General features: G+C 44.4%; 46 non-coding genes across 46 annotated transcripts; all 46 read right to left on the bottom strand.

Moving 5' to 3' along the window:
- Positions 1 to 11: 11 nt before the first annotated feature.
- Positions 12 to 93, bottom strand: trnal-aag (transfer RNA leucine (anticodon AAG)). The gene has a single exon. It is a non-coding gene; the product is annotated as a tRNA-Leu (tRNA).
- Positions 94 to 1,480: 1,387 nt separating this feature from the next.
- Positions 1,481 to 1,562, bottom strand: trnal-aag (transfer RNA leucine (anticodon AAG)). Its single transcript has one exon. It is a non-coding gene; the product is annotated as a tRNA-Leu (tRNA).
- An 855-nt stretch (positions 1,563 to 2,417) lies between these two features.
- Positions 2,418 to 2,489, bottom strand: trnam-cau (transfer RNA methionine (anticodon CAU)). The gene has a single exon. It is a non-coding gene; the product is annotated as a tRNA-Met (tRNA).
- Positions 2,490 to 3,215: 726 nt separating this feature from the next.
- Positions 3,216 to 3,287, bottom strand: trnam-cau (transfer RNA methionine (anticodon CAU)). Its single transcript has one exon. It is a non-coding gene; the product is annotated as a tRNA-Met (tRNA).
- A 255-nt stretch (positions 3,288 to 3,542) lies between these two features.
- Positions 3,543 to 3,614, bottom strand: trnam-cau (transfer RNA methionine (anticodon CAU)). Its single transcript has one exon. It is a non-coding gene; the product is annotated as a tRNA-Met (tRNA).
- A 598-nt stretch (positions 3,615 to 4,212) lies between these two features.
- Positions 4,213 to 4,284, bottom strand: trnam-cau (transfer RNA methionine (anticodon CAU)). The gene has a single exon. It is a non-coding gene; the product is annotated as a tRNA-Met (tRNA).
- A 457-nt stretch (positions 4,285 to 4,741) lies between these two features.
- On the bottom strand, positions 4,742 to 4,823 carry trnal-uag (transfer RNA leucine (anticodon UAG)). Its single transcript has one exon. It is a non-coding gene; the product is annotated as a tRNA-Leu (tRNA).
- A 197-nt stretch (positions 4,824 to 5,020) lies between these two features.
- On the bottom strand, positions 5,021 to 5,092 carry trnam-cau (transfer RNA methionine (anticodon CAU)). The gene has a single exon. It is a non-coding gene; the product is annotated as a tRNA-Met (tRNA).
- Positions 5,093 to 5,350: 258 nt separating this feature from the next.
- On the bottom strand, positions 5,351 to 5,422 carry trnam-cau (transfer RNA methionine (anticodon CAU)). The gene has a single exon. It is a non-coding gene; the product is annotated as a tRNA-Met (tRNA).
- Positions 5,423 to 5,868: 446 nt separating this feature from the next.
- trnal-uag (transfer RNA leucine (anticodon UAG)) lies at positions 5,869 to 5,950 on the bottom strand. Its single transcript has one exon. It is a non-coding gene; the product is annotated as a tRNA-Leu (tRNA).
- A 1,046-nt stretch (positions 5,951 to 6,996) lies between these two features.
- trnal-aag (transfer RNA leucine (anticodon AAG)) lies at positions 6,997 to 7,078 on the bottom strand. Its single transcript has one exon. It is a non-coding gene; the product is annotated as a tRNA-Leu (tRNA).
- Positions 7,079 to 7,276: 198 nt separating this feature from the next.
- Positions 7,277 to 7,348, bottom strand: trnam-cau (transfer RNA methionine (anticodon CAU)). Its single transcript has one exon. It is a non-coding gene; the product is annotated as a tRNA-Met (tRNA).
- Positions 7,349 to 8,263: 915 nt separating this feature from the next.
- Positions 8,264 to 8,335, bottom strand: trnam-cau (transfer RNA methionine (anticodon CAU)). Its single transcript has one exon. It is a non-coding gene; the product is annotated as a tRNA-Met (tRNA).
- Positions 8,336 to 8,781: 446 nt separating this feature from the next.
- trnal-aag (transfer RNA leucine (anticodon AAG)) lies at positions 8,782 to 8,863 on the bottom strand. Its single transcript has one exon. It is a non-coding gene; the product is annotated as a tRNA-Leu (tRNA).
- A 198-nt stretch (positions 8,864 to 9,061) lies between these two features.
- Positions 9,062 to 9,133, bottom strand: trnam-cau (transfer RNA methionine (anticodon CAU)). Its single transcript has one exon. It is a non-coding gene; the product is annotated as a tRNA-Met (tRNA).
- Positions 9,134 to 9,909: 776 nt separating this feature from the next.
- On the bottom strand, positions 9,910 to 9,991 carry trnal-aag (transfer RNA leucine (anticodon AAG)). Its single transcript has one exon. It is a non-coding gene; the product is annotated as a tRNA-Leu (tRNA).
- A 198-nt stretch (positions 9,992 to 10,189) lies between these two features.
- Positions 10,190 to 10,261, bottom strand: trnam-cau (transfer RNA methionine (anticodon CAU)). Its single transcript has one exon. It is a non-coding gene; the product is annotated as a tRNA-Met (tRNA).
- Positions 10,262 to 10,516: 255 nt separating this feature from the next.
- Positions 10,517 to 10,588, bottom strand: trnam-cau (transfer RNA methionine (anticodon CAU)). Its single transcript has one exon. It is a non-coding gene; the product is annotated as a tRNA-Met (tRNA).
- Positions 10,589 to 11,186: 598 nt separating this feature from the next.
- On the bottom strand, positions 11,187 to 11,258 carry trnam-cau (transfer RNA methionine (anticodon CAU)). Its single transcript has one exon. It is a non-coding gene; the product is annotated as a tRNA-Met (tRNA).
- Positions 11,259 to 11,715: 457 nt separating this feature from the next.
- On the bottom strand, positions 11,716 to 11,797 carry trnal-uag (transfer RNA leucine (anticodon UAG)). The gene has a single exon. It is a non-coding gene; the product is annotated as a tRNA-Leu (tRNA).
- A 197-nt stretch (positions 11,798 to 11,994) lies between these two features.
- On the bottom strand, positions 11,995 to 12,066 carry trnam-cau (transfer RNA methionine (anticodon CAU)). Its single transcript has one exon. It is a non-coding gene; the product is annotated as a tRNA-Met (tRNA).
- A 776-nt stretch (positions 12,067 to 12,842) lies between these two features.
- trnal-aag (transfer RNA leucine (anticodon AAG)) lies at positions 12,843 to 12,924 on the bottom strand. Its single transcript has one exon. It is a non-coding gene; the product is annotated as a tRNA-Leu (tRNA).
- An 859-nt stretch (positions 12,925 to 13,783) lies between these two features.
- Positions 13,784 to 13,855, bottom strand: trnam-cau (transfer RNA methionine (anticodon CAU)). The gene has a single exon. It is a non-coding gene; the product is annotated as a tRNA-Met (tRNA).
- A 457-nt stretch (positions 13,856 to 14,312) lies between these two features.
- trnal-uag (transfer RNA leucine (anticodon UAG)) lies at positions 14,313 to 14,394 on the bottom strand. The gene has a single exon. It is a non-coding gene; the product is annotated as a tRNA-Leu (tRNA).
- Positions 14,395 to 14,922: 528 nt separating this feature from the next.
- On the bottom strand, positions 14,923 to 14,994 carry trnam-cau (transfer RNA methionine (anticodon CAU)). Its single transcript has one exon. It is a non-coding gene; the product is annotated as a tRNA-Met (tRNA).
- A 457-nt stretch (positions 14,995 to 15,451) lies between these two features.
- Positions 15,452 to 15,533, bottom strand: trnal-uag (transfer RNA leucine (anticodon UAG)). The gene has a single exon. It is a non-coding gene; the product is annotated as a tRNA-Leu (tRNA).
- A 197-nt stretch (positions 15,534 to 15,730) lies between these two features.
- On the bottom strand, positions 15,731 to 15,802 carry trnam-cau (transfer RNA methionine (anticodon CAU)). The gene has a single exon. It is a non-coding gene; the product is annotated as a tRNA-Met (tRNA).
- A 258-nt stretch (positions 15,803 to 16,060) lies between these two features.
- Positions 16,061 to 16,132, bottom strand: trnam-cau (transfer RNA methionine (anticodon CAU)). Its single transcript has one exon. It is a non-coding gene; the product is annotated as a tRNA-Met (tRNA).
- Positions 16,133 to 16,869: 737 nt separating this feature from the next.
- On the bottom strand, positions 16,870 to 16,941 carry trnam-cau (transfer RNA methionine (anticodon CAU)). The gene has a single exon. It is a non-coding gene; the product is annotated as a tRNA-Met (tRNA).
- A 258-nt stretch (positions 16,942 to 17,199) lies between these two features.
- trnam-cau (transfer RNA methionine (anticodon CAU)) lies at positions 17,200 to 17,271 on the bottom strand. The gene has a single exon. It is a non-coding gene; the product is annotated as a tRNA-Met (tRNA).
- A 258-nt stretch (positions 17,272 to 17,529) lies between these two features.
- trnam-cau (transfer RNA methionine (anticodon CAU)) lies at positions 17,530 to 17,601 on the bottom strand. Its single transcript has one exon. It is a non-coding gene; the product is annotated as a tRNA-Met (tRNA).
- A 726-nt stretch (positions 17,602 to 18,327) lies between these two features.
- On the bottom strand, positions 18,328 to 18,399 carry trnam-cau (transfer RNA methionine (anticodon CAU)). Its single transcript has one exon. It is a non-coding gene; the product is annotated as a tRNA-Met (tRNA).
- Positions 18,400 to 18,657: 258 nt separating this feature from the next.
- trnam-cau (transfer RNA methionine (anticodon CAU)) lies at positions 18,658 to 18,729 on the bottom strand. The gene has a single exon. It is a non-coding gene; the product is annotated as a tRNA-Met (tRNA).
- Positions 18,730 to 18,987: 258 nt separating this feature from the next.
- trnam-cau (transfer RNA methionine (anticodon CAU)) lies at positions 18,988 to 19,059 on the bottom strand. The gene has a single exon. It is a non-coding gene; the product is annotated as a tRNA-Met (tRNA).
- A 726-nt stretch (positions 19,060 to 19,785) lies between these two features.
- trnam-cau (transfer RNA methionine (anticodon CAU)) lies at positions 19,786 to 19,857 on the bottom strand. The gene has a single exon. It is a non-coding gene; the product is annotated as a tRNA-Met (tRNA).
- Positions 19,858 to 20,115: 258 nt separating this feature from the next.
- On the bottom strand, positions 20,116 to 20,187 carry trnam-cau (transfer RNA methionine (anticodon CAU)). The gene has a single exon. It is a non-coding gene; the product is annotated as a tRNA-Met (tRNA).
- A 258-nt stretch (positions 20,188 to 20,445) lies between these two features.
- On the bottom strand, positions 20,446 to 20,517 carry trnam-cau (transfer RNA methionine (anticodon CAU)). The gene has a single exon. It is a non-coding gene; the product is annotated as a tRNA-Met (tRNA).
- A 726-nt stretch (positions 20,518 to 21,243) lies between these two features.
- On the bottom strand, positions 21,244 to 21,315 carry trnam-cau (transfer RNA methionine (anticodon CAU)). The gene has a single exon. It is a non-coding gene; the product is annotated as a tRNA-Met (tRNA).
- A 258-nt stretch (positions 21,316 to 21,573) lies between these two features.
- On the bottom strand, positions 21,574 to 21,645 carry trnam-cau (transfer RNA methionine (anticodon CAU)). Its single transcript has one exon. It is a non-coding gene; the product is annotated as a tRNA-Met (tRNA).
- Positions 21,646 to 21,903: 258 nt separating this feature from the next.
- Positions 21,904 to 21,975, bottom strand: trnam-cau (transfer RNA methionine (anticodon CAU)). Its single transcript has one exon. It is a non-coding gene; the product is annotated as a tRNA-Met (tRNA).
- Positions 21,976 to 22,233: 258 nt separating this feature from the next.
- trnam-cau (transfer RNA methionine (anticodon CAU)) lies at positions 22,234 to 22,305 on the bottom strand. Its single transcript has one exon. It is a non-coding gene; the product is annotated as a tRNA-Met (tRNA).
- A 446-nt stretch (positions 22,306 to 22,751) lies between these two features.
- trnal-aag (transfer RNA leucine (anticodon AAG)) lies at positions 22,752 to 22,833 on the bottom strand. The gene has a single exon. It is a non-coding gene; the product is annotated as a tRNA-Leu (tRNA).
- Positions 22,834 to 23,031: 198 nt separating this feature from the next.
- trnam-cau (transfer RNA methionine (anticodon CAU)) lies at positions 23,032 to 23,103 on the bottom strand. Its single transcript has one exon. It is a non-coding gene; the product is annotated as a tRNA-Met (tRNA).
- A 776-nt stretch (positions 23,104 to 23,879) lies between these two features.
- On the bottom strand, positions 23,880 to 23,961 carry trnal-aag (transfer RNA leucine (anticodon AAG)). The gene has a single exon. It is a non-coding gene; the product is annotated as a tRNA-Leu (tRNA).
- Positions 23,962 to 24,159: 198 nt separating this feature from the next.
- trnam-cau (transfer RNA methionine (anticodon CAU)) lies at positions 24,160 to 24,231 on the bottom strand. Its single transcript has one exon. It is a non-coding gene; the product is annotated as a tRNA-Met (tRNA).
- Positions 24,232 to 24,968: 737 nt separating this feature from the next.
- trnal-aag (transfer RNA leucine (anticodon AAG)) lies at positions 24,969 to 25,050 on the bottom strand. Its single transcript has one exon. It is a non-coding gene; the product is annotated as a tRNA-Leu (tRNA).
- Positions 25,051 to 25,110: the final 60 nt, after the last annotated feature.

Raw genomic sequence — 25,110 nt, 5'->3', positions numbered from 1 at the left:
ACGCATTTAAATGGCAGTGGTGGGATTTGAACCCACGCCTCCTGAGAGACTGGAGCCTTAATCCAGCGCCTTAGACCACTCGGCCACACTACCGTACCCTTTAGATAACCAAGTGAAGAAGGCCAATGTGCAGGATGACCCCAGATGTTTTATAACATTAACTTGAACATGAAGATTGCGTCCACAGCACTTTCATAGTAGAAACTTAAAGCAACGGATGACTTACAAACAGGGCCACCTCAGTATAGATGAATTATACATGGACCCATACTAGTGGAATGAAAATAGCATTAGCAGAGGATGGTTTCGATCCATCGACCTCTGGGTTATGGGCCCAGCACACTTCCGCTGCGCCACTCTGCTTGCAAGATCCCATGCCTCCTGAGAGAATGGAGCCTTAATCCAGCGCCTTAGACCACTCGGCCACACTACCTTACCCTGTAGATAACCAAGTGAAGAAGGCCAATGTGCAGGACAACCTCAGATGGTTTATAAACTAGAATATGAAGGTTGTGTCCACAGCACTTTCATCTTAAAGCAATGGATTACTTACAAATAGGGCCACCCAAGTATAGATGAAGACATTGGACAAAGAACCACTCAAGTGGACTGAAATGGGATTAGCAGAGGATGGTTTCGATCCATTGACCTCTGGGTTATGGGCCCAGCACGCTTGCGCTGCGCCACTCTGCTTGCAAGATCCCATGCCTCCTGAGAGAATGGAGCCTTAATCCAGCGCCTTAGACCACTCGGCCACACTACCTTACCCTGTAGATAACCAAGTGAAGAAGGCCAATGTGCAGGACAACCTCAGATGGTTTATAAACTAGAATATGAAGGTTGTGTCCACAGCACTTTCATCTTAAAGCAATGGATTACTTACAAACAGGGCCACCCAAGTATAGATGAAGACATTGGAGAAAGAACCATTCAAGTGGACTGAAATGGGATTAGCAGAGGATGGTTTTGATCCATCGACCTCTGGGTTATGGGCCCAGCACGCTTCCGCTGCGCCACTCTGCTCGCAGTTGCAAAGCTTTAGACCTTTCAGATCTGTGCTTTTCTATTAGTTTCACCATAGAAGAATGTTACACAAGATCCATGAACCAAGATACAAAAAGAACGGTTTTTGCTCTTTAACTATTTGACCTCATCTTCAGCGTTTAAGGAAAACAATGGAATTGTAATTCAAGTTCCAATGTGCTTTTGGCATTGGTCATTGTTTTTGAAATATGCTAACATTTTTAACATGTAATATTACATACAGTGATTCCGGTGTTAGTATCCAGCATCTCTGATAACTCAGTTACTGAAGTTGTTTCTGATTGCCACAGTTTTAATTTGAAGCAATGTTTGTCACTCAAGTGTCCACTTACCTTTAGGCAATTGCACTTGCAGCAGGCAATTCTGGGAGACTGGACGCTTACTGAGCAATGTAAACAGGTTGTGATGGGCCCTCTCAGTAAGAGACGCATTTAAATGGCAGTGGTGGGATTTGAACCCACGCCTCCTGAGAGAATGGAGCCTTAATCCAGCGCCTTAGACCACTCGGCCACACTACCGTACCATTTAGATAACCAAGTGAAGAAGGCCAATGTGCAGGATGACCCCAGATGTTTTATAACATTAACTTGAACATGAAGATTGCGTCCACAGCACTTTCATAGTAGAAACTTAAAGCAACGGATGACTTACAAACAGGGCCACCTCAGTATAGATGAATTATACATGGACCCATACTAGTGGAATGAAAATAGCATTAGCAGAGGATGGTTTCCATCCATCGACCTCTGGGTTATGGGCCCAGCACGCTTCCGCTGCGCCACTCTGCTTGCAAGATCCCATGCCTCCTGAGAGAATGGAGCCTTAATCCAGCGCCTTAGACCACTCGGCCACACTACCTTACCCTGTAGATAACCAAGTGAAGAAGGCCAATGTGCAGGACAACCTCAGATGGTTTGTAAACTAGAATATGAAGGTTGTGTCCACAGCACTTTCATCTTAAAGCAATGGATTACTTACAAACAGGGCCACCTCAGTATAGATGAATTATACATGGACCCATACTAGTGGAATGAAAATAGCATTAGCAGAGGATGGTTTCGATCCATCGACCTCTGGGTTATGGGCCCAGCATGCTTCCGCTGCGCCACTCTGCTTGCAAGATCCCATGCCTCCTGAGAGAATGGAGCCTTAATCCAGCGCCTTAGACCACTCGGCCACACTACCTTACCCTGTAGATAACCAAGTGAAGAAGGCCAATGTGCAGGACAACCTCAGATGGTTTATAAACTAGAATATGAAGGTTGTGTCCACAGCACTTTCATCTTAAAGCAATGGATTACTTACAAATAGGGCCACCCAAGTATAGATGAAGACATTGGACAAAGAACCATTCAAGTGGACTGAAATGGGATTAGCAGAGGATGGTTTCGATCCATCGACCTCTGGGTTATGGGCCCAGCACGCTTCCGCTGCGCCACTCTGCTCGCAGTTGCAACGCTTTAGACCTTTCAGATCTGTGCTTTTCTATTAGTTTCACCATAGAAGAATGTTACACAAGATCCATGAACCAAGAGACAAAAAGAACGGTTTTTGCTCTTTAACTATTTGACGTTGAAGGAAAAGCAATGGAATTGTAATTCAAGTTCCAATGTGCTTTTGGCATTGGTCATTGTTTTTGAAATATGCTAACATTTTTAACATGTAATATTACATACAGTGATTCCGGTGTTAGTATCCAGCATCTCTGAAAACTCAGTTACTGAAGTTGTTTCTGATTGCCACAGTTTTAATTTGAAGCAATGTTTGTCACTCAAGTGTCCACTTACCTTTAGGCAATTGCACTTGCAGCAGGCAATTCTGGGAGACTGGACGCTTACTGAGCAATGTAAACAGGTTGTGATGGGCCCTCTCAGTAAGAGACGCATTTAAATGGCAGTGGTGGGATTTGAACCCATGCCTCCTGAGAGAGTGGAGCCTTAATCCAGCGCCTTAGACCACTCGGTCACACTACCTTACCCTGTAGATAACCAAGTGAAGAAGGCCAATGTGCAGGATGACCCCAGATGTTTTATAACATTAACTTGAACATGAAGATTGCGTCCACAGCACTTTCATAGAAGAAACTTAAAGCAACGGATGACTTACAAACAGGGCCACCTCAGTATAGATGAATTATACATGGACCCATACTAGTGGAATGAAAATAGCATTAGCAGAGGATGGTTTCGATCCATCGACCTCTGGGTTATGGGCCCAGCACGCTTCCGCTGCGCCACTCTGCTTGCAAGATCCCATGCCTCCTGAGAGAATGGAGCCTTAATCCAGCGCCTTAGACCACTCGGGCACACTACCTTACCCTGTAGATAACCAAGTGAAGAAGGCCAATGTGCAGGACAACCTCAGATGGTTTATAAACTAGAATATGAAGGTTGTGTCCACAGCACTTTCATCTTAAAGCAACGGATGACTTACAAACAGGGCCACCTCAGTATAGATGAATTATACATGGACCCATACTAGTGGAATGAAAATAGCATTAGCAGAGGATGGTTTCGATCCATCGACCTCTGGGTTATGGGCCCAGCACGCTTCCGCTGCGCCACTCTGCTTGCAAGATCCCATGCCTCCTGAGAGAATGGAGCCTTAATCCAGCGCCTTAGACCACTCGGCCACACTACCTTACCCTGTAGATAACCAAGTGAAGAAGGCCAATGTGCAGGATGACCCCAGATGTTTTATAACATTAACTTGAACATGAAGATTGCGTCCACAGCACTTTCATAGAAGAAACTTAAAGCAACGGATGACTTACAAACAGGGCCACCTCAGTATAGATGAATTATACATGGACCCATACTAGTGGAATGAAAATAGCATTAGCAGAGGATGGTTTCGATCCATCGACCTCTGGGTTATGGGCCCAGCACGCTTCCGCTGCGCCACTCTGTTTGCAAGATCCCATGCCTCCTGAGAGAATGGAGCCTTAATCCAGCGCCTTAGACCACTCGGGCACACTACCTTACCCTGTAGATGACCAAGTGAAGAAGGCCAATGTGCAGGACAACCTCAGATGGTTTATAAACTAGAATATGAAGGTTGTGTCCACAGCACTTTCATCTTAAAGCAATGGATTACTTACAAATAGGGCCACCCAAGTATAGATGAAGACATTGGACAAAGAAGCATTCAAGTGGACTGAAACAGGATTAGCAGAGGATGGTTTCGATCCATCGACCTCTGGGTTATGGGCCCAGCACGCTTCCGCTGCGCCACTCTGCTCGCAGTTGCAAGGCTTTAGACCTTTCAGATCTGTGCTTTTCTATTAGTTTCACCATAGAAGAATGTTACACAAGATCCATGAACCAAGAGACAAAAAGAACGGTTTTTGCTCTTTAACTATTTGACCTCATCTTCAGCGTTTAAGGAAAACAATGGAATTGTAATTCAAGTTCCAATGTGCTTTTGGCATTGGTCATTGTTTTTGAAATATGCTAACATTTTTAACATGTAATATTACATACAGTGATTCCGGTGTTAGTATCCAGCATCTCTGAAAACTCAGTTACTGAAGTTGTTTCTGATTGCCACAGTTTTAATTTGAAGCAATGTTTGTCACTCAAGTGTCCACTTACCTTTAGGCAATTGCACTTGCAGCAGGCAATTCTGGGAGACTGGACGCTTACTGAGCAATGTAAACAGGTTGTGATGGGCCCTCTCAGTAAGAGACGCATTTAAATGGCAGTGGTGGGATTTGAACCCACGCCTCCTGAGAGACTGGAGCCTAAATCCAGCGCCTTAGACCACTCGGCCACACTACCTTTCCATCTAGTTTAACAAGTGAAGAAGGCCAATGTGCAGGATGACCCCAGATGTTTTATAACATTAACTTGAACATGAAGATTGCGTCCACAGCACTTTCATAGTAAAACTTAAAGCAACGGATGACTTACAAACAGGGCCACCTCAGTATAGATGAATTATACATGGACCCATACTAGTGGAATGAAAATAGCATTAGCAGAGGATGGTTTCGATCCATCGACCTCTGGGTTATGGGCCCAGCACGCTTCCGCTGCGCCACTCTGCTTGCAAGATCCCATGCCTCCTGAGAGAATGGAGCCTTAATCCAGCGCCTTAGACCACTCGGCCACACTACCTTACCCTGTAGATAACCAAGTGAAGAAGGCCAATGTGCAGGACAACCTCAGATGGTTTATAAACTAGAATATGAAGGTTGTGTCCACAGCACTTTCATCTTAAAGCAATGGATTACTTACAAATAGGGCCACCCAAGTATAGATGAAGACATTGGACAAAGAACCATTCAAGTGGACTGAAATGGGATTAGCAGAGGATGGTTTCGATCCATCGACCTCTGGGTTATGGGCCCAGCACGCTTCCGCTGCGCCACTCTGCTCGCAGTTGCAAGGCTTTAGACCTTTCAGATCTGTGCTTTTCTATTAGTTTCACCATAGAAGAATGTTACACAAGATCCATGAACCAAGATACAAAAAGAACGGTTTTTGCTCTTTAACTATTTGACGTTGAAGGAAAAGCAATGGAATTGTAATTCAAGTTCCAATGTGCTTTTGGCATTGGTCATTGTTTTTGAAATATGCTAACATTTTTAACATGTAATATTACATACAGTGATTCCGGTGTTAGTATCCAGCATCTCTGAAAACTCAGTTACTGAAGTTGTTTCTGATTGCCACAGTTTTAATTTGAAGCAATGTTTGTCACTCAAGTGTCCATTTACCTTTAGGCAATTGCACTTGCAGCAGGCAATTCTGGGAGACTGGACGCTTACTGAGCAATGTAAACAGGTTGTGATGGGCCCTCTCAGTAAGAGACGCATTTAAATGGCAGTGGTGGGATTTGAACCCACGCCTCCTGAGAGACTGGAGCCTAAATCCAGCGCCTTAGACCACTCGGCCACACTACCTTACCCTGTAGATAACCAAGTGAAGAAGGCCAATGTGCAGGATGACCCCAGATGTTTTATAACATTAACTTGAACATGAAGATTGCGTCCACAGCACTTTCATAGTAGAAACTTAAAGCAACGGATGACTTACAAACAGGGCCACCTCAGTATAGATGAATTATACATGGACCCATACTAGTGGAATGAAAATAGCATTAGCAGAGGATGGTTTCGATCCATCGACCTCTGGGTTATGGGCCCAGCATGCTTCCGCTGCGCCACTCTGTTTGCAAGATCCCATGCCTCCTGAGAGAATGGAGCCTTAATCCAGCGCCTTAGACCACTCGGGCACACTACCTTACCCTGTAGATGACCAAGTGAAGAAGGCCAATGTGCAGGACAACCTCAGATGGTTTATAAACTAGAATATGAAGGTTGTGTCCACAGCACTTTCATCTTAAAGCAATGGATTACTTACAAATAGGGCCACCCAAGTATAGATGAAGACATTGGACAAAGAACCATTCAAGTGGACTGAAATGGGATTAGCAGAGGATGGTTTCGATCCATTGACCTCTGGGTTATGGGCCCAGCACGCTTCCGCTGCGCCACTCTGCTCGCAGTTGCAAGGCTTTAGACCTTTCAGATCTGTGCTTTTCTATTAGTTTCACCATAGAAGAATGTTACACAAGATCCATGAACCAAGATACAAAAAGAACGGTTTTTGCTCTTTAACTATTTGACGTTTAAGGAAAAGCAATGGAATTGTAATTCAAGTTCCAATGTGCTTTTGGCATTGGTCATTGTTTTTGAAATATGCTAACATTTTTAACATGTAATATTACATACAGTGATTCCGGTGTTAGTATCCAGCATCTCTGAAAACTCAGTTACTGAAGTTGTTTCTGATTGCCACAGTTTTAATTTGAAGCAATGTTTGTCACTCAAGTGTCCACTTACCTTTAGGCAATTGCACTTGCAGCAGGCAATTCTGGGAGACTGGACGCTTACTGAGCAATGTAAACAGGTTGTGATGGGCCCTCTCAGTAAGAGACGCATTTAAATGGCAGTGGTGGGATTTGAACCCACGCCTCCTGAGAGACTGGAGCCTTAATCCAGCGCCTTAGACCACTCGGCCACACTACCTTACCCTGTAGATAACCAAGTGAAGAAGGCCAATGTGCAGGATGACCCCAGATGTTTTATAACATTAACTTGAACATGAAGATTGCGTCCACAGCACTTTCATAGTAGAAACTTAAAGCAACGGATGACTTACAAACAGGGCCACCTCAGTATAGATGAATTATACATGGACCCATACTAGTGGAATGAAAATAGCATTAGCAGAGGATGGTTTCGATCCATCGACCTCTGGGTTATGGGCCCAGCACGCTTCCGCTGCGCCACTCTGCTTGCAAGATCCCATGCCTCCTGAGAGAATGGAGCCTTAATCCAGCGCCTTAGACCACTCGGCAACACTACCTTACCCTGTAGATAACCAAATGAAGAAGGCCAATGTGCAGGACAACCTCAGATGGTTTATAAACTAGAATATGAAGGTTGTGTCCACAGCACTTTCATCTTAAAGCAATGGATTACTTACAAATAGGGCCACCCAAGTATAGATGAAGACATTGGACAAAGAACCATTCAAGTGGACTGAAATGGGATTAGCAGAGGATGGTTTTGATCCATCGACCTCTGGGTTATGGGCCCAGCACGCTTCCGCTGCGCCACTCTGCTTGCAAGATCCCATGCCTCCTGAGAGAATGGAGCCTTAATCCAGCGCCTTAGACCACTCGGCCACACTACCTTACCCTGTAGATAACCAAGTGAAGAAGGCCAATGTGCAGGACAACCTCAGATGGTTTGTAAACTAGAATATGAAGGTTGTGTCCACAGCACTTTCATCTTAAAGCAATGGATTACTTACAAACAGGGCCACCTCAGTATAGATGAATTATACATGGACCCATACTAGTGGAATGAAAATAGCATTAGCAGAGGATGGTTTCGATCCATCGACCTCTGGGTTATGGGCCCAGCATGCTTCCGCTGCGCCACTCTGCTTGCAAGATCCCATGCCTCCTGAGAGAATGGAGCCTTAATCCAGCGCCTTAGACCACTCGGCCACACTACCTTACCCTGTAGATAACCAAGTGAAGAAGGCCAATGTGCAGGACAACCTCAGATGGTTTATAAACTAGAATATGAAGGTTGTGTCCACAGCACTTTCATCTTAAAGCAATGGATTACTTACAAATAGGGCCACCCAAGTATAGATGAAGACATTGGACAAAGAACCATTCAAGTGGACTGAAATGGGATTAGCAGAGGATGGTTTCGATCCATCGACCTCTGGGTTATGGGCCCAGCACGCTTCCGCTGCGCCACTCTGCTCGCAGTTGCAAGGCTTTAGACCTTTCAGATCTGTGCTTTTCTATTAGTTTCACCATAGAAGAATGTTACACAAGATCCATGAACCAAGAGACAAAAAGAACGGTTTTTGCTCTTTAACTATTTGACGTTGAAGGAAAAGCAATGGAATTGTAATTCAAGTTCCAATGTGCTTTTGGCATTGGTCATTGTTTTTGAAATATGCTAACATTTTTAACATGTAATATTACATACAGTGATTCCGGTGTTAGTATCCAGCATCTCTGAAAACTCAGTTACTGAAGTTGTTTCTGATTGCCACAGTTTTAATTTGAAGCAATGTTTGTCACTCAAGTGTCCACTTACCTTTAGGCAATTGCACTTGCAGCAGGCAATTCTGGGAGACTGGACGCTTACTGAGCAATGTAAACAGGTTGTGATGGGCCCTCTCAGTAAGAGACGCATTTAAATGGCAGTGGTGGGATTTGAACCCACGCCTCCTGAGAGACTGGAGCCTTAATCCAGCGCCTTAGACCACTCGGCCACACTACCTTACCCTGTAGATAACCAAGTGAAGAAGGCCAATGTGCAGGATGACCCCAGATGTTTTATAACATTAACTTGAACATGAAGATTGCGTCCACAGCACTTTCATAGAAGAAACTTAAAGCAACGGATGACTTACAAACAGGGCCACCTCAGTATAGATGAATTATACATGGACCCATACTAGTGGAATGAAAATAGCATTAGCAGAGGATGGTTTCGATCCATCGACCTCTGGGTTATGGGCCCAGCACGCTTCCGCTGCGCCACTCTGCTTGCAAGATCCCATGCCTCCTGAGAGAATGGAGCCTTAATCCAGTGCCTTAGACCACTCGGGCACACTACCTTACCCTGTAGATAACCAAGTGAAGAAGGCCAATGTGCAGGACAACCTCAGATGGTTTATAAACTAGAATATGAAGGTTGTGTCCACAGCACTTTCATCTTAAAGCAATGGATTACTTACAAATAGGGCCACCCAAGTATAGATGAAGACATTGGACAAAGAACCATTCAAGTGGACTGAAATGGGATTAGCAGAGGATGGTTTCGATCCATTGACCTCTGGGTTATGGGCCCAGCACGCTTCCGCTGCGCCACTCTGCTCGCAGTTGCAAGGCTTTAGACCTTTCAGATCTGTGCTTTTCTATTAGTTTCACCATAGAAGAATGTTACACAAGATCCATGAACCAAGATACAAAAAGAACGGTTTTTGCTCTTTAACTATTTGACGTTTAAGGAAAAGCAATGGAATTGTAATTCAAGTTCCAATGTGCTTTTGGCATTGGTCATTGTTTTTGAAATATGCTAACATTTTTAACATGTAATATTACATACAGTGATTCCGGTGTTAGTATCCAGCATCTCTGAAAACTCAGTTACTGAAGTTGTTTCTGATTGCCACAGTTTTAATTTGAAGCAATGTTTGTCACTCAAGTGTCCACTTACCTTTAGGCAATTGCACTTGCAGCAGGCAATTCTGGGAGACTGGACGCTTACTGAGCAATGTAAACAGGTTGTGATGGGCCCTCTCAGTAAGAGATGCATTTAAATGGCAGTGGTGGGATTTGAACCCACGCCTCCTGAGAGACTGGAGCCTTAATCCAGCGCCTTAGACCACTCGGCCACACTACCTTACCCTGTAGATAACCAAGTGAAGAAGGCCAATGTGCAGGATGACCCCAGATGTTTTATAACATTAACTTGAACATGAAGATTGCGTCCACAGCACTTTCATAGAAGAAACTTAAAGCAACGGATGACTTACAAACAGGGCCACCTCAGTATAGATGAATTATACATGGACCCATACTAGTGGAATGAAAATAGCATTAGCAGAGGATGGTTTCGATCCATCGACCTCTGGGTTATGGGCCCAGCACGCTTCCGCTGCGCCACTCTGCTTGCAAGATCCCATGCCTCCTGAGAGAATGGAGCCTTAATCCAGCGCCTTAGACCACTCGGGCACACTACCTTACCCTGTAGATAACCAAGTGAAGAAGGCCAATGTGCAGGACAACCTCAGATGGTTTATAAACTAGAATATGAAGGTTGTGTCCACAGCACTTTCATCTTAAAGCAACGGATGACTTACAAACAGGGCCACCTCAGTATAGATGAATTACACATGGACCCATACTAGTGGAATGAAAATAGCATTAGCAGAGGATGGTTTCGATCCATCGACCTCTGGGTTATGGGCCCAGCACGCTTCCGCTGCGCCACTCTGCTTGCAAGATCCCATGCCTCCTGAGAGAATGGAGCCTTAATCCAGCGCCTTAGACCACTCGGCCACACTACCTTACCCTGTAGATAACCAAGTGAAGAAGGCCAATGTGCAGGATGACCCCAGATGTTTTATAACATTAACTTGAACATGAAGATTGCGTCCACAGCACTTTCATAGAAGAAACTTAAAGCAACGGATGACTTACAAACAGGGCCACCTCAGTATAGATGAATTATACATGGACCCATACTAGTGGAATGAAAATAGCATTAGCAGAGGATGGTTTCGATCCATCGACCTCTGGGTTATGGGCCCAGCACGCTTCCGCTGCGCCACTCTGTTTGCAAGATCCCATGCCTCCTGAGAGAATGGAGCCTTAATCCAGCGCCTTAGACCACTCGGGCACACTACCTTACCCTGTAGATGACCAAGTGAAGAAGGCCAATGTGCAGGACAACCTCAGATGGTTTATAAACTAGAATATGAAGGTTGTGTCCACAGCACTTTCATCTTAAAGCAATGGATTACTTACAAATAGGGCCACCCAAGTATAGATGAAGACATTGGACAAAGAACCATTCAAGTGGACTGAAACAGGATTAGCAGAGGATGGTTTCGATCCATCGACCTCTGGGTTATGGGCCCAGCACGCTTCCGCTGCGCCACTCTGCTCGCAGTTGCAAGGCTTTAGACCTTTCAGATCTGTGCTTTTCTATTAGTTTCACCATAGAAGAATGTTACATAAGATCCATGAACCAAGAGACAAAAAGAACGGTTTTTGCTCTTTAACTATTTGACCTCATCTTCAGCGTTTAAGGAAAACAATGGAATTGTAATTCAAGTTCCAATGTGCTTTTGGCATTGGTCATTGTTTTTGAAATATGCTAACATTTTTAACATGTAATATTACATACAGTGATTCCGGTGTTAGTATCCAGCATCTCTGAAAACTCAGTTACTGAAGTTGTTTCTGATTGCCACAGTTTTAATTTGAAGCAATGTTTGTCACTCAAGTGTCCACTTACCTTTAGGCAATTGCACTTGCAGCAGGCAATTCTGGGAGACTGGACGCTTACTGAGCAATGTAAACAGGTTGTGATGGGCCCTCTCAGTAAGAGACGCATTTAAATGGCAGTGGTGGGATTTGAACCCACGCCTCCTGAGAGACTGGAGCCTAAATCCAGCGCCTTAGACCACTCGGCCACACTACCTTTCCATCTAGTTTAACAAGTGAAGAAAGCCAATGTGCAGGATGACCCCAGATGTTTTATAACATTAACTTGAACATGAAGATTGCGTCCACAGCACTTTCATAGTAAAACTTAAAGCAACGGATGACTTACAAACAGGGCCACCTCAGTATAGATGAATTATACATGGACCCATACTAGTGGAATGAAAATAGCATTAGCAGAGGATGGTTTCGATCCATCGACCTCTGGGTTATGGGCCCAGCACGCTTCCGCTGCGCCACTCTGCTTGCAAGATCCCATGCCTCCTGAGAGAATGGAGCCTTAATCCAGCGCCTTAGACCACTCGGCCACACTACCTTACCCTGTAGATAACCAAGTGAAGAAGGCCAATGTGCAGGACAACCTCAGATGGTTTATAAACTAGAATATGAAGGTTGTGTCCACAGCACTTTCATCTTAAAGCAATGGATTACTTACAAATAGGGCCACCCAAGTATAGATGAAGACATTGGACAAAGAACCATTCAAGTGGACTGAAATGGGATTAGCAGAGGATGGTTTCGATCCATTGACCTCTGGGTTATGGGCCCAGCACGCTTCCGCTGCGCCACTCTGCTCGCAGTTGCAAGGCTTTAGACCTTTCAGATCTGTGCTTTTCTATTAGTTTCACCATAGAAGAATGTTACACAAGATCCATGAACCAAGATACAAAAAGAACGGTTTTTGCTCTTTAACTATTTGACGTTTAAGGAAAAGCAATGGAATTGTAATTCAAGTTCCAATGTGCTTTTGGCATTGGTCATTGTTTTTGAAATATGCTAACATTTTTAACATGTAATATTACATACAGTGATTCCGGTGTTAGTATCCAGCATCTCTGAAAACTCAGTTACTGAAGTTGTTTCTGATTGCCACAGTTTTAATTTGAAGCAATGTTTGTCACTCAAGTGTCCACTTACCTTTAGGCAATTGCACTTGCAGCAGGCAATTCTGGGAGACTGGACGCTTACTGAGCAATGTAAACAGGTTGTGATGGGCCCTCTCAGTAAGAGATGCATTTAAATGGCAGTGGTGGGATTTGAACCCACGCCTCCTGAGAGACTGGAGCCTTAATCCAGCGCCTTAGACCACTCGGCCACACTACCTTACCCTGTAGATAACCAAGTGAAGAAGGCCAATGTGCAGGATGACCCCAGATGTTTTATAACATTAACTTGAACATGAAGATTGCGTCCACAGCACTTTCATAGAAGAAACTTAAAGCAACGGATGACTTACAAACAGGGCCACCTCAGTATAGATGAATTATACATGGACCCATACTAGTGGAATGAAAATAGCATTAGCAGAGGATGGTTTTGATCCATCGACCTCTGGGTTATGGGCCCAGCACGCTTCCGCTGCGCCACTCTGCTTGCAAGATCCCATGCCTCCTGAGAGAATAGAGCCTTAATCCAGCGCCTTAGACCACTCGGCAACACTACCTTACCCTGTAGATAACCAAGTGAAGAAGGCCAATGTGCAGGACAACCTCAGATGGTTTATAAACTAGAATATGAAGGTTGTGTCCACAGCACTTTCATCTTAAAGCAATGGATTACTTACAAATAGGGCCACCCAAGTATAGATGAAGACATTGGACAAAGAACCATTCAAGTGGAATGAAAATAGCATTAGCAGAGGATGGTTTCGATCCATTGACCTCTGGGTTATGGGCCCAGCACCCTTCCGCTGCGCCACTCTGCTTGCAAGATCCCATGCCTCCTGAGAGAATGGAGCCTTAATCCAGCGCCTTAGACCACTCGGCCACACTACCTTACCCTGTAGATAACCAAGTGAAGAAGGCCAATGTGCAGGACAACCTCAGATGGTTTATAAACTAGAATATGAAGGTTGTGTCCACAGCACTTTCATCTTAAAGCAATGGATTACTTACAAATAGGGCCACCCAAGTATAGATGAAGACATTGGACAAAGAACCATTCAAGTGGACTGAAATGGGATTAGCAGAGGATGGTTTCGATCCATCGACCTCTGGGTTATGGGCCCAGCACGCTTCCGCTGCGCCACTCTGCTCGCAGTTGCAAGGCTTTAGACCTTTCAGATCTGTGCTTTTCTATTAGTTTCACCATAGAAGAATGTTACACAAGATCCATGAACCAAGATACAAAAAGAACGGTTTTTGCTCTTTAACTATTTGACCTCATCTTCAGCGTTTAAGGAAAGCAATGGAATTGTAATTCAAGTTCCAATGTGCTTTTGGCATTGGTCATTGTTTTTGAAATATGCTAACATTTTTAACATGTAATATTACATACAGTGATTCCGGTGTTAGTATCCAGCATCTCTGAAAACTCAGTTACTGAAGTTGTTTCTGATTGCCACAGTTTTAATTTGAAGCAATGTTTGTCACTCAAGTGTCCACTTACCTTTAGGCAATTGCACTTGCAGCAGGCAATTCTGGGAGACTGGACGCTTACTGAGCAATGTAAACAGGTTGTGATGGGCCCTCTCAGTAAGAGACACATTTAAATGGCAGTGGTGGGATTTGAACCCACGCCTCCTGAGAGACTGGAGCCTAAATCCAGCGCCTTAGACCACTCGGCCACACTACCTTTCCATCTAGTTTAACAAGTGAAGAAGGCCAATGTGCAGGATGACCCCAGATGTTTTATAACATTAACTTGAACATGAAGATTGCGTCCACAGCACTTTCATAGAAGAAACTTAAAGCAACGGATGACTTACAAACAGGGCCACCTCAGTATAGATGAATTATACATGGACCCATACTAGTGGAATGAAAATAGCATTAGCAGAGGATGGTTTCGATCCATCGACCTCTGGGTTATGGGCCCAGCACGCTTCCGCTGCGCCACTCTGTTTGCAAGATCCCATGCCTCCTGAGAGAATGGAGCCTTAATCCAGCGCCTTAGACCACTCGGGCACACTACCTTACCCTGTAGATGACCAAGTGAAGAAGGCCAATGTGCAGGACAACCTCAGATGGTTTATAAACTAGAATATGAAGGTTGTGTCCACAGCACTTTCATCTTAAAGCAATGGATTACTTACAAATAGGGCCACCCAAGTATAGATGAAGACATTGGACAAAGAACCATTCAAGTGGACTGAAACGGGATTAGCAGAGGATGGTTTCGATCCATCGACCTCTGGGTTATGGGCCCAGCACGCTTCCGCTGCGCCACTCTGCTCGCAGTTGCAAGGCTTTAGACCTTTCAGATCTGTGCTTTTCTATTAGTTTCACCATAGAAGAATGTTACACAAGATCCATGAACCAAGAGACAAAAAGAACGGTTTTTGCTCTTTAACTATTTGACCTCATCTTCAGCGTTTAAGGAAAACAATGGAATTGTAATTCAAGTTCCAATGTGCTTTTGGCATTGGTCATTGTTTTTGAAATATGCTAACATTTTTAACATGTAATATTACATACAGTGATTCCGGTGTTAGTATCCAGCATCTCTGAAAACTCAGTTACTGAAGTTGTTTCTGATTGCCACAGTTTTAATTTGAAGCAATGTTTGTCACTCAAGTGTCCACTTACCTTTAGGCAATTGCACTTGCAGCAGGCAATTCTGGGAGACTGGACGCTTACTGAGCAATGTAAACAGGTTGTGATGGGCCCTCTCAGTAAGAGACGCATTTAAATGGCAGTGGTGGGATTTGAACCCACGCCTCCTGAGAGACTGGAGCCTAAATCCAGCGCCTTAGACCACTCGGCCACACTACCTTTCCATCTAGTTTAACAAGTGAAGAAGGCCAATGTGCAGGATGACCCCAGATGTTTTATAACATTAACTTGAACATGAAGATTGCGTCCACAGCACTTTCATAGTAAAACTTAAAGCAACGGATGACTTACAAACAGGGCCACCTCAGTATAGATGAATTATACATGGACCCATACTAGTGGAATGAAAATAGCATTAGCAGAGGATGGTTTCGATCCATCGACCTCTGGGTTATGGGCCCAGCACGCTTCCGCTGCGCCACTCTGCTTGCAAGATCCCATGCCTCCTGAGAGAATGGAGCCTTAATCCAGCGCCTTAGACCACTCGGCCACACTACCTTACCCTGTAGATAACCAAGTGAAGAAGGCCAATGTGCAGGACAACCTCAGATGGTTTATAAACTAGAATATGAAGGTTGTGTCCACAGCACTTTCATCTTAAAGCAATGGATTACTTACAAATAGGGCCACCCAAGTATAGATGAAGACATTGGACAAAGAACCATTCAAGTGGACTGAAATGGGATTAGCAGAGGATGGTTTCGATCCATCGACCTCTGGGTTATGGGCCCAGCACGCTTCCGCTGCGCCACTCTGCTCGCAGTTGCAAGGCTTTAGACCTTTCAGATCTGTGCTTTTCTATTAGTTTCACCATAGAAGAATGTTACACAAGATCCATGAACCAAGAGACAAAAAGAACGGTTTTTGCTCTTTAACTAATTGACCTCATCTTCAGCGTTTAAGGAAAACAATGGAATTGTAATTCATGTTCCAATGTGCTTTTGGCATTGGTCATTGTTTTTGAAATATGCTAACATTTTTAACATGTAATATTACATACAGTGATTCCGGTGTTAGTATCCAGCATCTCTGAAAACTCAGTTACTGAAGTTGTTTCTGATTGCCACAGTTTTAATTTGAAGCAATGTTTGTCACTCAAGTGTCCACTTACCTTTAGGCAATTGCACTTGCAGCAGGCAATTCTGGGAGACTGGACGCTTACTGAGCAATGTAAACAGGTTGTGATGGGCCCTCTCAGTAAGAGACGCATTTAAATGGCAGTGGTGGGATTTGAACCCATGCCTCCTGAGAGAGTGGAGCCTTAATCCAGCGCCTTAGACCACTCGGTCACACTACCTTACCCTGTAGATAACCAAGTGAAGAAGCCCAATGTGCAGGATGACCCCAGATGTTTTATAACATTAACTTGAACATGAAGATTGCGTCCACAGCACTTTCATAGTAGAAACTTAAAGCAACGGATGACTTACAAACAGGGCCACCTCAGTATAGATGAATTATACATGGACCCATACTAGTGGAATGAAAATAGCATTAGCAGAGGATGGTTTCGATCCATCGACCTCTGGGTTATGGGCCCAGCACGCTTCCGCTGCGCCACTCTGCTTGCAAGATCCCATGCCTCCTGAGAGAATGGAGCCTTAATCCAGCGCCTTAGACCACTCGGCAACACTACCTTACCCTGTAGATAACCAAGTGAAGAAGGCCAATGTGCAGGACAACCTCAGATGGTTTATAAACTAGAATATGAAGGTTGTGTCCACAGCACTTTCATCTTAAAGCAATGGATTACTTACAAATAGGGCCACCCAAGTATAGATGAAGACATTGGACAAAGAACCATTCAAGTGGACTGAAATGGGATTAGCAGAGGATGGTTTCGATCCATCGACCTCTGGGTTATGGGCCCAGCACGCTTCCGCTGCGCCACTCTGCTTGCAAGATCCCATGCCTCCTGAGAGAATGGAGCCTTAATCCAGCGCCTTAGACCACTCGGCCACACTACCTTACCCTGTAGATAACCAAGTGAAGAAGGCCAATGTGCAGGACAACCTCAGATGGTTTATAAACTAGAATATGAAGGTTGTGTCCACAGCACTTTCATCTTAAAGCAATGGATTACTTACAAATAGGGCCACCCAAGTATAGATGAAGACATTGGACAAAGAACCATTCAAGTGGACTGAAATGGGATTAGCAGAGGATGGTTTCGATCCATCGACCTCTGGGTTATGGGCCCAGCACGCTTCCGCTGCGCCACTCTGCTCGCAGTTGCAAGGCTTTAGACCTTTCAGATCTGTGCTTTTCTATTAGTTTCACCATAGAAGAATGTTACACAAGATCCATGAACCAAGAGACAAAAAGAACGGTTTTTGCTCTTTAACTATTTGACGTTGAAGGAAAAGCAATGGAATTGTAATTCAAGTTCCAATGTGCTTTTGGCATTGGTCATTGTTTTTGAAATATGCTAACATTTTTAACATGTAATATTACATACAGTGATTCCGGTGTTAGTATCCAGCATCTCTGAAAACTCAGTTACTGAAGTTGTTTCTGATTGCCACAGTTTTAATTTGAAGCAATGTTTGTCACTCAAGTGTCCACTTACCTTTAGGCAATTGCACTTGCAGCAGGCAATTCTGGGAGACTGGACGCTTACTGAGCAATGTAAACAGGTTGTGATGGGCCCTCTCAGTAAGAGACGCATTTAAATGGCAGTGGTGGGATTTGAACCCATGCCTCCTGAGAGAGTGGAGCCTTAATCCAGCGCCTTAGACCACTCGGTCACACTACCTTACCCTGTAGATAACCAAGTGAAGAAGGCCAATGTGCAGGATGACCCCAGATGTTTTATAACATTAACTTGAACATGAAGATTGCGTCCACAGCACTTTCATAGTAGAAACTTAAAGCAACGGATGACTTACAAACAGGGCCACCTCAGTATAGATGAATTATACATGGACCCATACTAGTGGAATGAAAATAGCATTAGCAGAGGATGGTTTCGATCCATCGACCTCTGGGTTATGGGCCCAGCACGCTTCCGCTGCGCCACTCTGCTTGCAAGATCCCATGCCTCCTGAGAGAATGGAGCCTTAATCCAGCGCCTTAGACCACTCGGCAACACTACCTTACCCTGTAGATAACCAAGTGAAGAAGGCCAATGTGCAGGACAACCTCAGATGGTTTATAAACTAGAATATGAAGGTTGTGTCCACAGCACTTTCATCTTAAAGCAATGGATTACTTACAAATAGGGCCACCCAAGTATAGATGAAGACATTGGACAAAGAACCATTCAAGTGGACTGAAATGGGATTAGCAGAGGATGGTTTCGATCCATCGACCTCTGGGTTATGGGCCCAGCACGCTTCCGCTGCGCCACTCTGCTTGCAAGATCCCATGCCTCCTGAGAGAATGGAGCCTTAATCCAGCGCCTTAGACCACTCGGCCACACTACCTTACCCTGTAGATAACCAAGTGAAGAAGGCCAATGTGCAGGACAACCTCAGATGGTTTATAAACTAGAATATGAAGGTTGTGTCCACAGCACTTTCATCTTAAAGCAATGGATTACTTACAAATAGGGCCACCCAAGTATAGATGAAGACATTGGACAAAGAACCATTCAAGTGGACTGAAATGGGATTAGCAGAGGATGGTTTCGATCCATCGACCTCTGGGTTATGGGCCCAGCACGCTTCCGCTGCGCCACTCTGCTCGCAGTTGCAAGGCTTTAGACCTTTCAGATCTGTGCTTTTCTATTAGTTTCACCATAGAAGAATGTTACACAAGATCCATGAACCAAGAGACAAAAAGAACGGTTTTTGCTCTTTAACTATTTGACGTTGAAGGAAAAGCAATGGAATTGTAATTCAAGTTCCAATGTGCTTTTGGCATTGGTCATTGTTTTTGAAATATGCTAACATTTTTAACATGTAATATTACATACAGTGATTCCGGTGTTAGTATCCAGCATCTCTGAAAACTCAGTTACTGAAGTTGTTTCTGATTGCCACAGTTTTAATTTGAAGCAATGTTTGTCACTCAAGTGTCCACTTACCTTTAGGCAATTGCACTTGCAGCAGGCAATTCTGGGAGACTGGACGCTTACTGAGCAATGTAAACAGGTTGTGATGGGCCCTCTCAGTAAGAGACGCATTTAAATGGCAGTGGTGGGATTTGAACCCATGCCTCCTGAGAGAGTGGAGCCTTAATCCAGCGCCTTAGACCACTCGGTCACACTACCTTACCCTGTAGATAACCAAGTGAAGAAGGCCAATGTGCAGGATGACCCCAGATGTTTTATAACATTAACTTGAACATGAAGATTGCGTCCACAGCACTTTCATAGTAGAAACTTAAAGCAACGGATGACTTACAAACAGGGCCACCTCAGTATAGATGAATTATACATGGACCCATACTAGTGGAATGAAAATAGCATTAGCAGAGGATGGTTTCGATCCATCGACCTCTGGGTTATGGGCCCAGCACGCTTCCGCTGCGCCACTCTGCTTGCAAGATCCCATGCCTCCTGAGAGAATGGAGCCTTAATCCAGCGCCTTAGACCACTCGGCAACACTACCTTACCCTGTAGATAACCAAGTGAAGAAGGCCAATGTGCAGGACAACCTCAGATGGTTTATAAACTAGAATATGAAGGTTGTGTCCACAGCACTTTCATCTTAAAGCAATGGATTACTTACAAATAGGGCCACCCAAGTATAGATGAAGACATTGGACAAAGAACCATTCAAGTGGACTGAAATGGGATTAGCAGAGGATGGTTTCGATCCATCGACCTCTGGGTTATGGGCCCAGCACGCTTCCGCTGCGCCACTCTGCTTGCAAGATCCCATGCCTCCTGAGAGAATGGAGCCTTAATCCAGCGCCTTAGACCACTCGGCCACACTACCTTACCCTGTAGATAACCAAGTGAAGAAGGCCAATGTGCAGGACAACCTCAGATGGTTTATAAACTAGAATATGAAGGTTGTGTCCACAGCACTTTCATCTTAAAGCAATGGATTACTTACAAATAGGGCCACCCAAGTATAGATGAAGACATTGGACAAAGAACCATTCAAGTGGACTGAAATGGGATTAGCAGAGGATGGTTTCGATCCATCGACCTCTGGGTTATGGGCCCAGCACGCTTCCGCTGCGCCACTCTGCTCGCAGTTGCAAGGCTTTAGACCTTTCAGATCTGTGCTTTTCTATTAGTTTCACCATAGAAGAATGTTACACAAGATCCATGAACCAAGAGACAAAAAGAACGGTTTTTGCTCTTTAACTATTTGACGTTGAAGGAAAAGCAATGGAATTGTAATTCAAGTTCCAATGTGCTTTTGGCATTGGTCATTGTTTTTGAAATATGCTAACATTTTTAACATGTAATATTACATACAGTGATTCCGGTGTTAGTATCCAGCATCTCTGAAAACTCAGTTACTGAAGTTGTTTCTGATTGCCACAGTTTTAATTTGAAGCAATGTTTGTCACTCAAGTGTCCACTTACCTTTAGGCAATTGCACTTGCAGCAGGCAATTCTGGGAGACTGGACGCTTACTGAGCAATGTAAACAGGTTGTGATGGGCCCTCTCAGTAAGAGACGCATTTAAATGGCAGTGGTGGGATTTGAACCCATGCCTCCTGAGAGAGTGGAGCCTTAATCCAGCGCCTTAGACCACTCGGTCACACTACCTTACCCTGTAGATAACCAAGTGAAGAAGGCCAATGTGCAGGATGACCCCAGATGTTTTATAACATTAACTTGAACATGAAGATTGCGTCCACAGCACTTTCATAGTAGAAACTTAAAGCAACGGATGACTTACAAACAGGGCCACCTCAGTATAGATGAATTATACATGGACCCATACTAGTGGAATGAAAATAGCATTAGCAGAGGATGGTTTCGATCCATCGACCTCTGGGTTATGGGCCCAGCACGCTTCCGCTGCGCCACTCTGCTTGCAAGATCCCATGCCTCCTGAGAGAATGGAGCCTTAATCCAGCGCCTTAGACCACTCGGCAACACTACCTTACCCTGTAGATAACCAAGTGAAGAAGGCCAATGTGCAGGACAACCTCAGATGGTTTATAAACTAGAATATGAAGGTTGTGTCCACAGCACTTTCATCTTAAAGCAATGGATTACTTACAAATAGGGCCACCCAAGTATAGATGAAGACATTGGACAAAGAACCATTCAAGTGGACTGAAATGGGATTAGCAGAGGATGGTTTCGATCCATCGACCTCTGGGTTATGGGCCCAGCACGCTTCCGCTGCGCCACTCTGCTTGCAAGATCCCATGCCTCCTGAGAGAATGGAGCCTTAATCCAGCGCCTTAGACCACTCGGCCACACTACCTTACCCTGTAGATAACCAAGTGAAGAAGGCCAATGTGCAGGACAACCTCAGATGGTTTATAAACTAGAATATGAAGGTTGTGTCCACAGCACTTTCATCTTAAAGCAATGGATTACTTACAAATAGGGCCACCCAAGTATAGATGAAGACATTGGACAAAGAACCATTCAAGTGGACTGAAATGGGATTAGCAGAGGATGGTTTCGATCCATCGACCTCTGGGTTATGGGCCCAGCACGCTTCCGCTGCGCCACTCTGCTTGCAAGATCCCATGCCTCCTGAGAGAATGGAGCCTTAATCCAGCGCCTTAGACCACTCGGCCACACTACCTTACCCTGTAGATAACCAAGTGAAGAAGGCCAATGTGCAGGACAACCTCAGATGGTTTATAAACTAGAATATGAAGGTTGTGTCCACAGCACTTTCATCTTAAAGCAATGGATTACTTACAAATAGGGCCACCCAAGTATAGATGAAGACATTGGACAAAGAACCATTCAAGTGGACTGAAATGGGATTAGCAGAGGATGGTTTCGATCCATCGACCTCTGGGTTATGGGCCCAGCACGCTTCCGCTGCGCCACTCTGCTCGCAGTTGCAAGGCTTTAGACCTTTCAGATCTGTGCTTTTCTATTAGTTTCACCATAGAAGAATGTTACACAAGATCCATGAACCAAGATACAAAAAGAACGGTTTTTGCTCTTTAACTATTTGACGTTGAAGGAAAAGCAATGGAATTGTAATTCAAGTTCCAATGTGCTTTTGGCATTGGTCATTGTTTTTGAAATATGCTAACATTTTTAACATGTAATATTACATACAGTGATTCCGGTGTTAGTATCCAGCATCTCTGAAAACTCAGTTACTGAAGTTGTTTCTGATTGCCACAGTTTTAATTTGAAGCAATGTTTGTCACTCAAGTGTCCACTTACCTTTAGGCAATTGCACTTGCAGCAGGCAATTCTGGGAGACTGGACGCTTACTGAGCAATGTAAACAGGTTGTGATGGGCCCTCTCAGTAAGAGACGCATTTAAATGGCAGTGGTGGGATTTGAACCCACGCCTCCTGAGAGACTGGAGCCTTAATCCAGCGCCTTAGACCACTCGGCCACACTACCTTACCCTGTAGATAACCAAGTGAAGAAGGCCAATGTGCAGGATGACCCCAGATGTTTTATAACATTAACTTGAACATGAAGATTGCGTCCACAGCACTTTCATAGAAGAAACTTAAAGCAACGGATGACTTACAAACAGGGCCACCTCAGTATAGATGAATTATACATGGACCCATACTAGTGGAATGAAAATAGCATTAGCAGAGGATGGTTTCGATCCATCGACCTCTGGGTTATGGGCCCAGCACGCTTCCGCTGCGCCACTCTGCTTGCAAGATCCCATGCCTCCTGAGAGAATGGAGCCTTAATCCAGCGCCTTAGACCACTCGGCCACACTACCTTACCCTGTAGATAACCAAGTGAAGAAGGCCAATGTGCAGGACAACCTCAGATGGTTTATAAACTAGAATATGAAGGTTGTGTCCACAGCACTTTCATCTTAAAGCAATGGATTACTTACAAATAGGGCCACCCAAGTATAGATGAAGACATTGGACAAAGAACCATTCAAGTGGACTGAAATGGGATTAGCAGAGGATGGTTTCGATCCATCGACCTCTTGGTTATGGGCCCAGCACGCTTCCGCTGCGCCACTCTGCTCGCAGTTGCAAGGCTTTAGACCTTTCAGATCTGTGCTTTTCTATTAGTTTCACCATAGAAGAATGTTACACAAGATCCATGAACCAAGATACAAAAAGAACGGTTTTTGCTCTTTAACTATTTGACGTTTAAGGAAAAGCAATGGAATTGTAATTCAAGTTCCAATGTGCTTTTGGCATTGGTCATTGTTTTTGAAATATGCTAACATTTTTAACATGTAATATTACATACAGTGATTCCGGTGTTAGTATCCAGCATCTCTGAAAACTCAGTTACTGAAGTTGTTTCTGATTGCCACAGTTTTAATTTGAAGCAATGTTGGTCACTCAAGTGTCCACTTACCTTTAGGCAATTGCACTTGCAGCAGGCAATTCTGGGAGACTGGACGCTTACTGAGCAATGTAAACAGGTTGTGATGGGCCCTCTCAGTAAGAGACGCATTTAAATGGCAGTGGTGAGATTTGAACCCACGCCTCCTGAGAGACTGGAGCCTTAATCCAGCGCCTTAGACCACTCGGCCACACTACCTTACCCTGTAGATAACCAAGTGAAGAAGGCCAATGTGCAGGATGACCCCAGATGTTTTATAACATTAACTTGAACATGAAGATTGCGTCCACAGCACTTTCATAGTAGAAACTTAAAGCAACGGATGACTTACAAACAGGGCCACCTCAGTATAGATGAATTATACATGGACCCATACTAGTGGAATGAAAATAGCATTAGCAGAGGATGGTTTCGATCCATCGACCTCTGGGTTATGGGCCCAGCACGCTTCCGCTGCGCCACTCTGCTTGCAAGATCCCATGCCTCCTGAGAGAATGGAGCCTTAATCCAGCGCCTTAGACCACTCGGCCACACTACCTTACCCTGTAGATAACCAAGTGAAGAAGGCCAATGTGCAGGACAACCTCAGATGGTTTATAAACTAGAATATGAAGGTTGTGTCCACAGCACTTTCATCTTAAAGCAATGGATTACTTACAAATAGGGCCACCCAAGTATAGATGAAGACATTGGACAAAGAACCATTCAAGTGGACTGAAGTGGGATTAGTAGAGGATGGTTTCGATCCATCGACCTCTGGGTTATGGGCCCAGCACGCTTCCGCTGCGCCACTCTGCTCGCAGTTGCAAGGCTTTAGACCTTTCAGATCTGTGCTTTTCTATTAGTTTCACCATAGAAGAATGTTACACAAGATCCATGAACCAAGATACAAAAAGAACGGTTTTTGCTCTTTAACTATTTGACCTCATTTGCCGCGTTTAAGGAAAACAATGGAATTGTTATTATTACATACATTATAATATTACATACAGTGATTCCGGTGTTAGTATCCAGCATCTCTGAAAACTCAGTTACTGAAGTTGTTTCTGATTGCCACAGTTTTAATTTGAAGCAATGTTTGTCACTCAAGTGTCCACTTACCTTTAGGCAATTGCACTTGCAGCAGGCAATTCTGGGAGACTGGACGCTTACTGAGCAATGTAAACAGGTTGTGATGGGCCCTCTCAGTAAGAGACGCATTTAAATGGCAGTGGTGGGATTTGAACCCACGCCTCCTGAGAGACTGGAGCCTTAATCCAGCGCCTTAGACCACTCGGCCACACTACCTTTCCATCTAGTTTAACAAGTGAAGAAGGCCAATGTGCAGGATGACCCCAGATGTTTTAT

Source organism: Semicossyphus pulcher, unplaced genomic scaffold (assembly GCF_022749685.1).
Source record: "Semicossyphus pulcher isolate SPU_LCO1_2020_fin unplaced genomic scaffold, fSemPul1.0.p SCAF_2, whole genome shotgun sequence".
Classification (NCBI taxonomy): domain Eukaryota; kingdom Metazoa; phylum Chordata; class Actinopteri; order Labriformes; family Labridae; genus Semicossyphus; species Semicossyphus pulcher.
The sequence above is the reverse complement of the archived record's forward strand: the minus strand, read 5'-3'. Positions and strand labels throughout refer to the sequence as shown.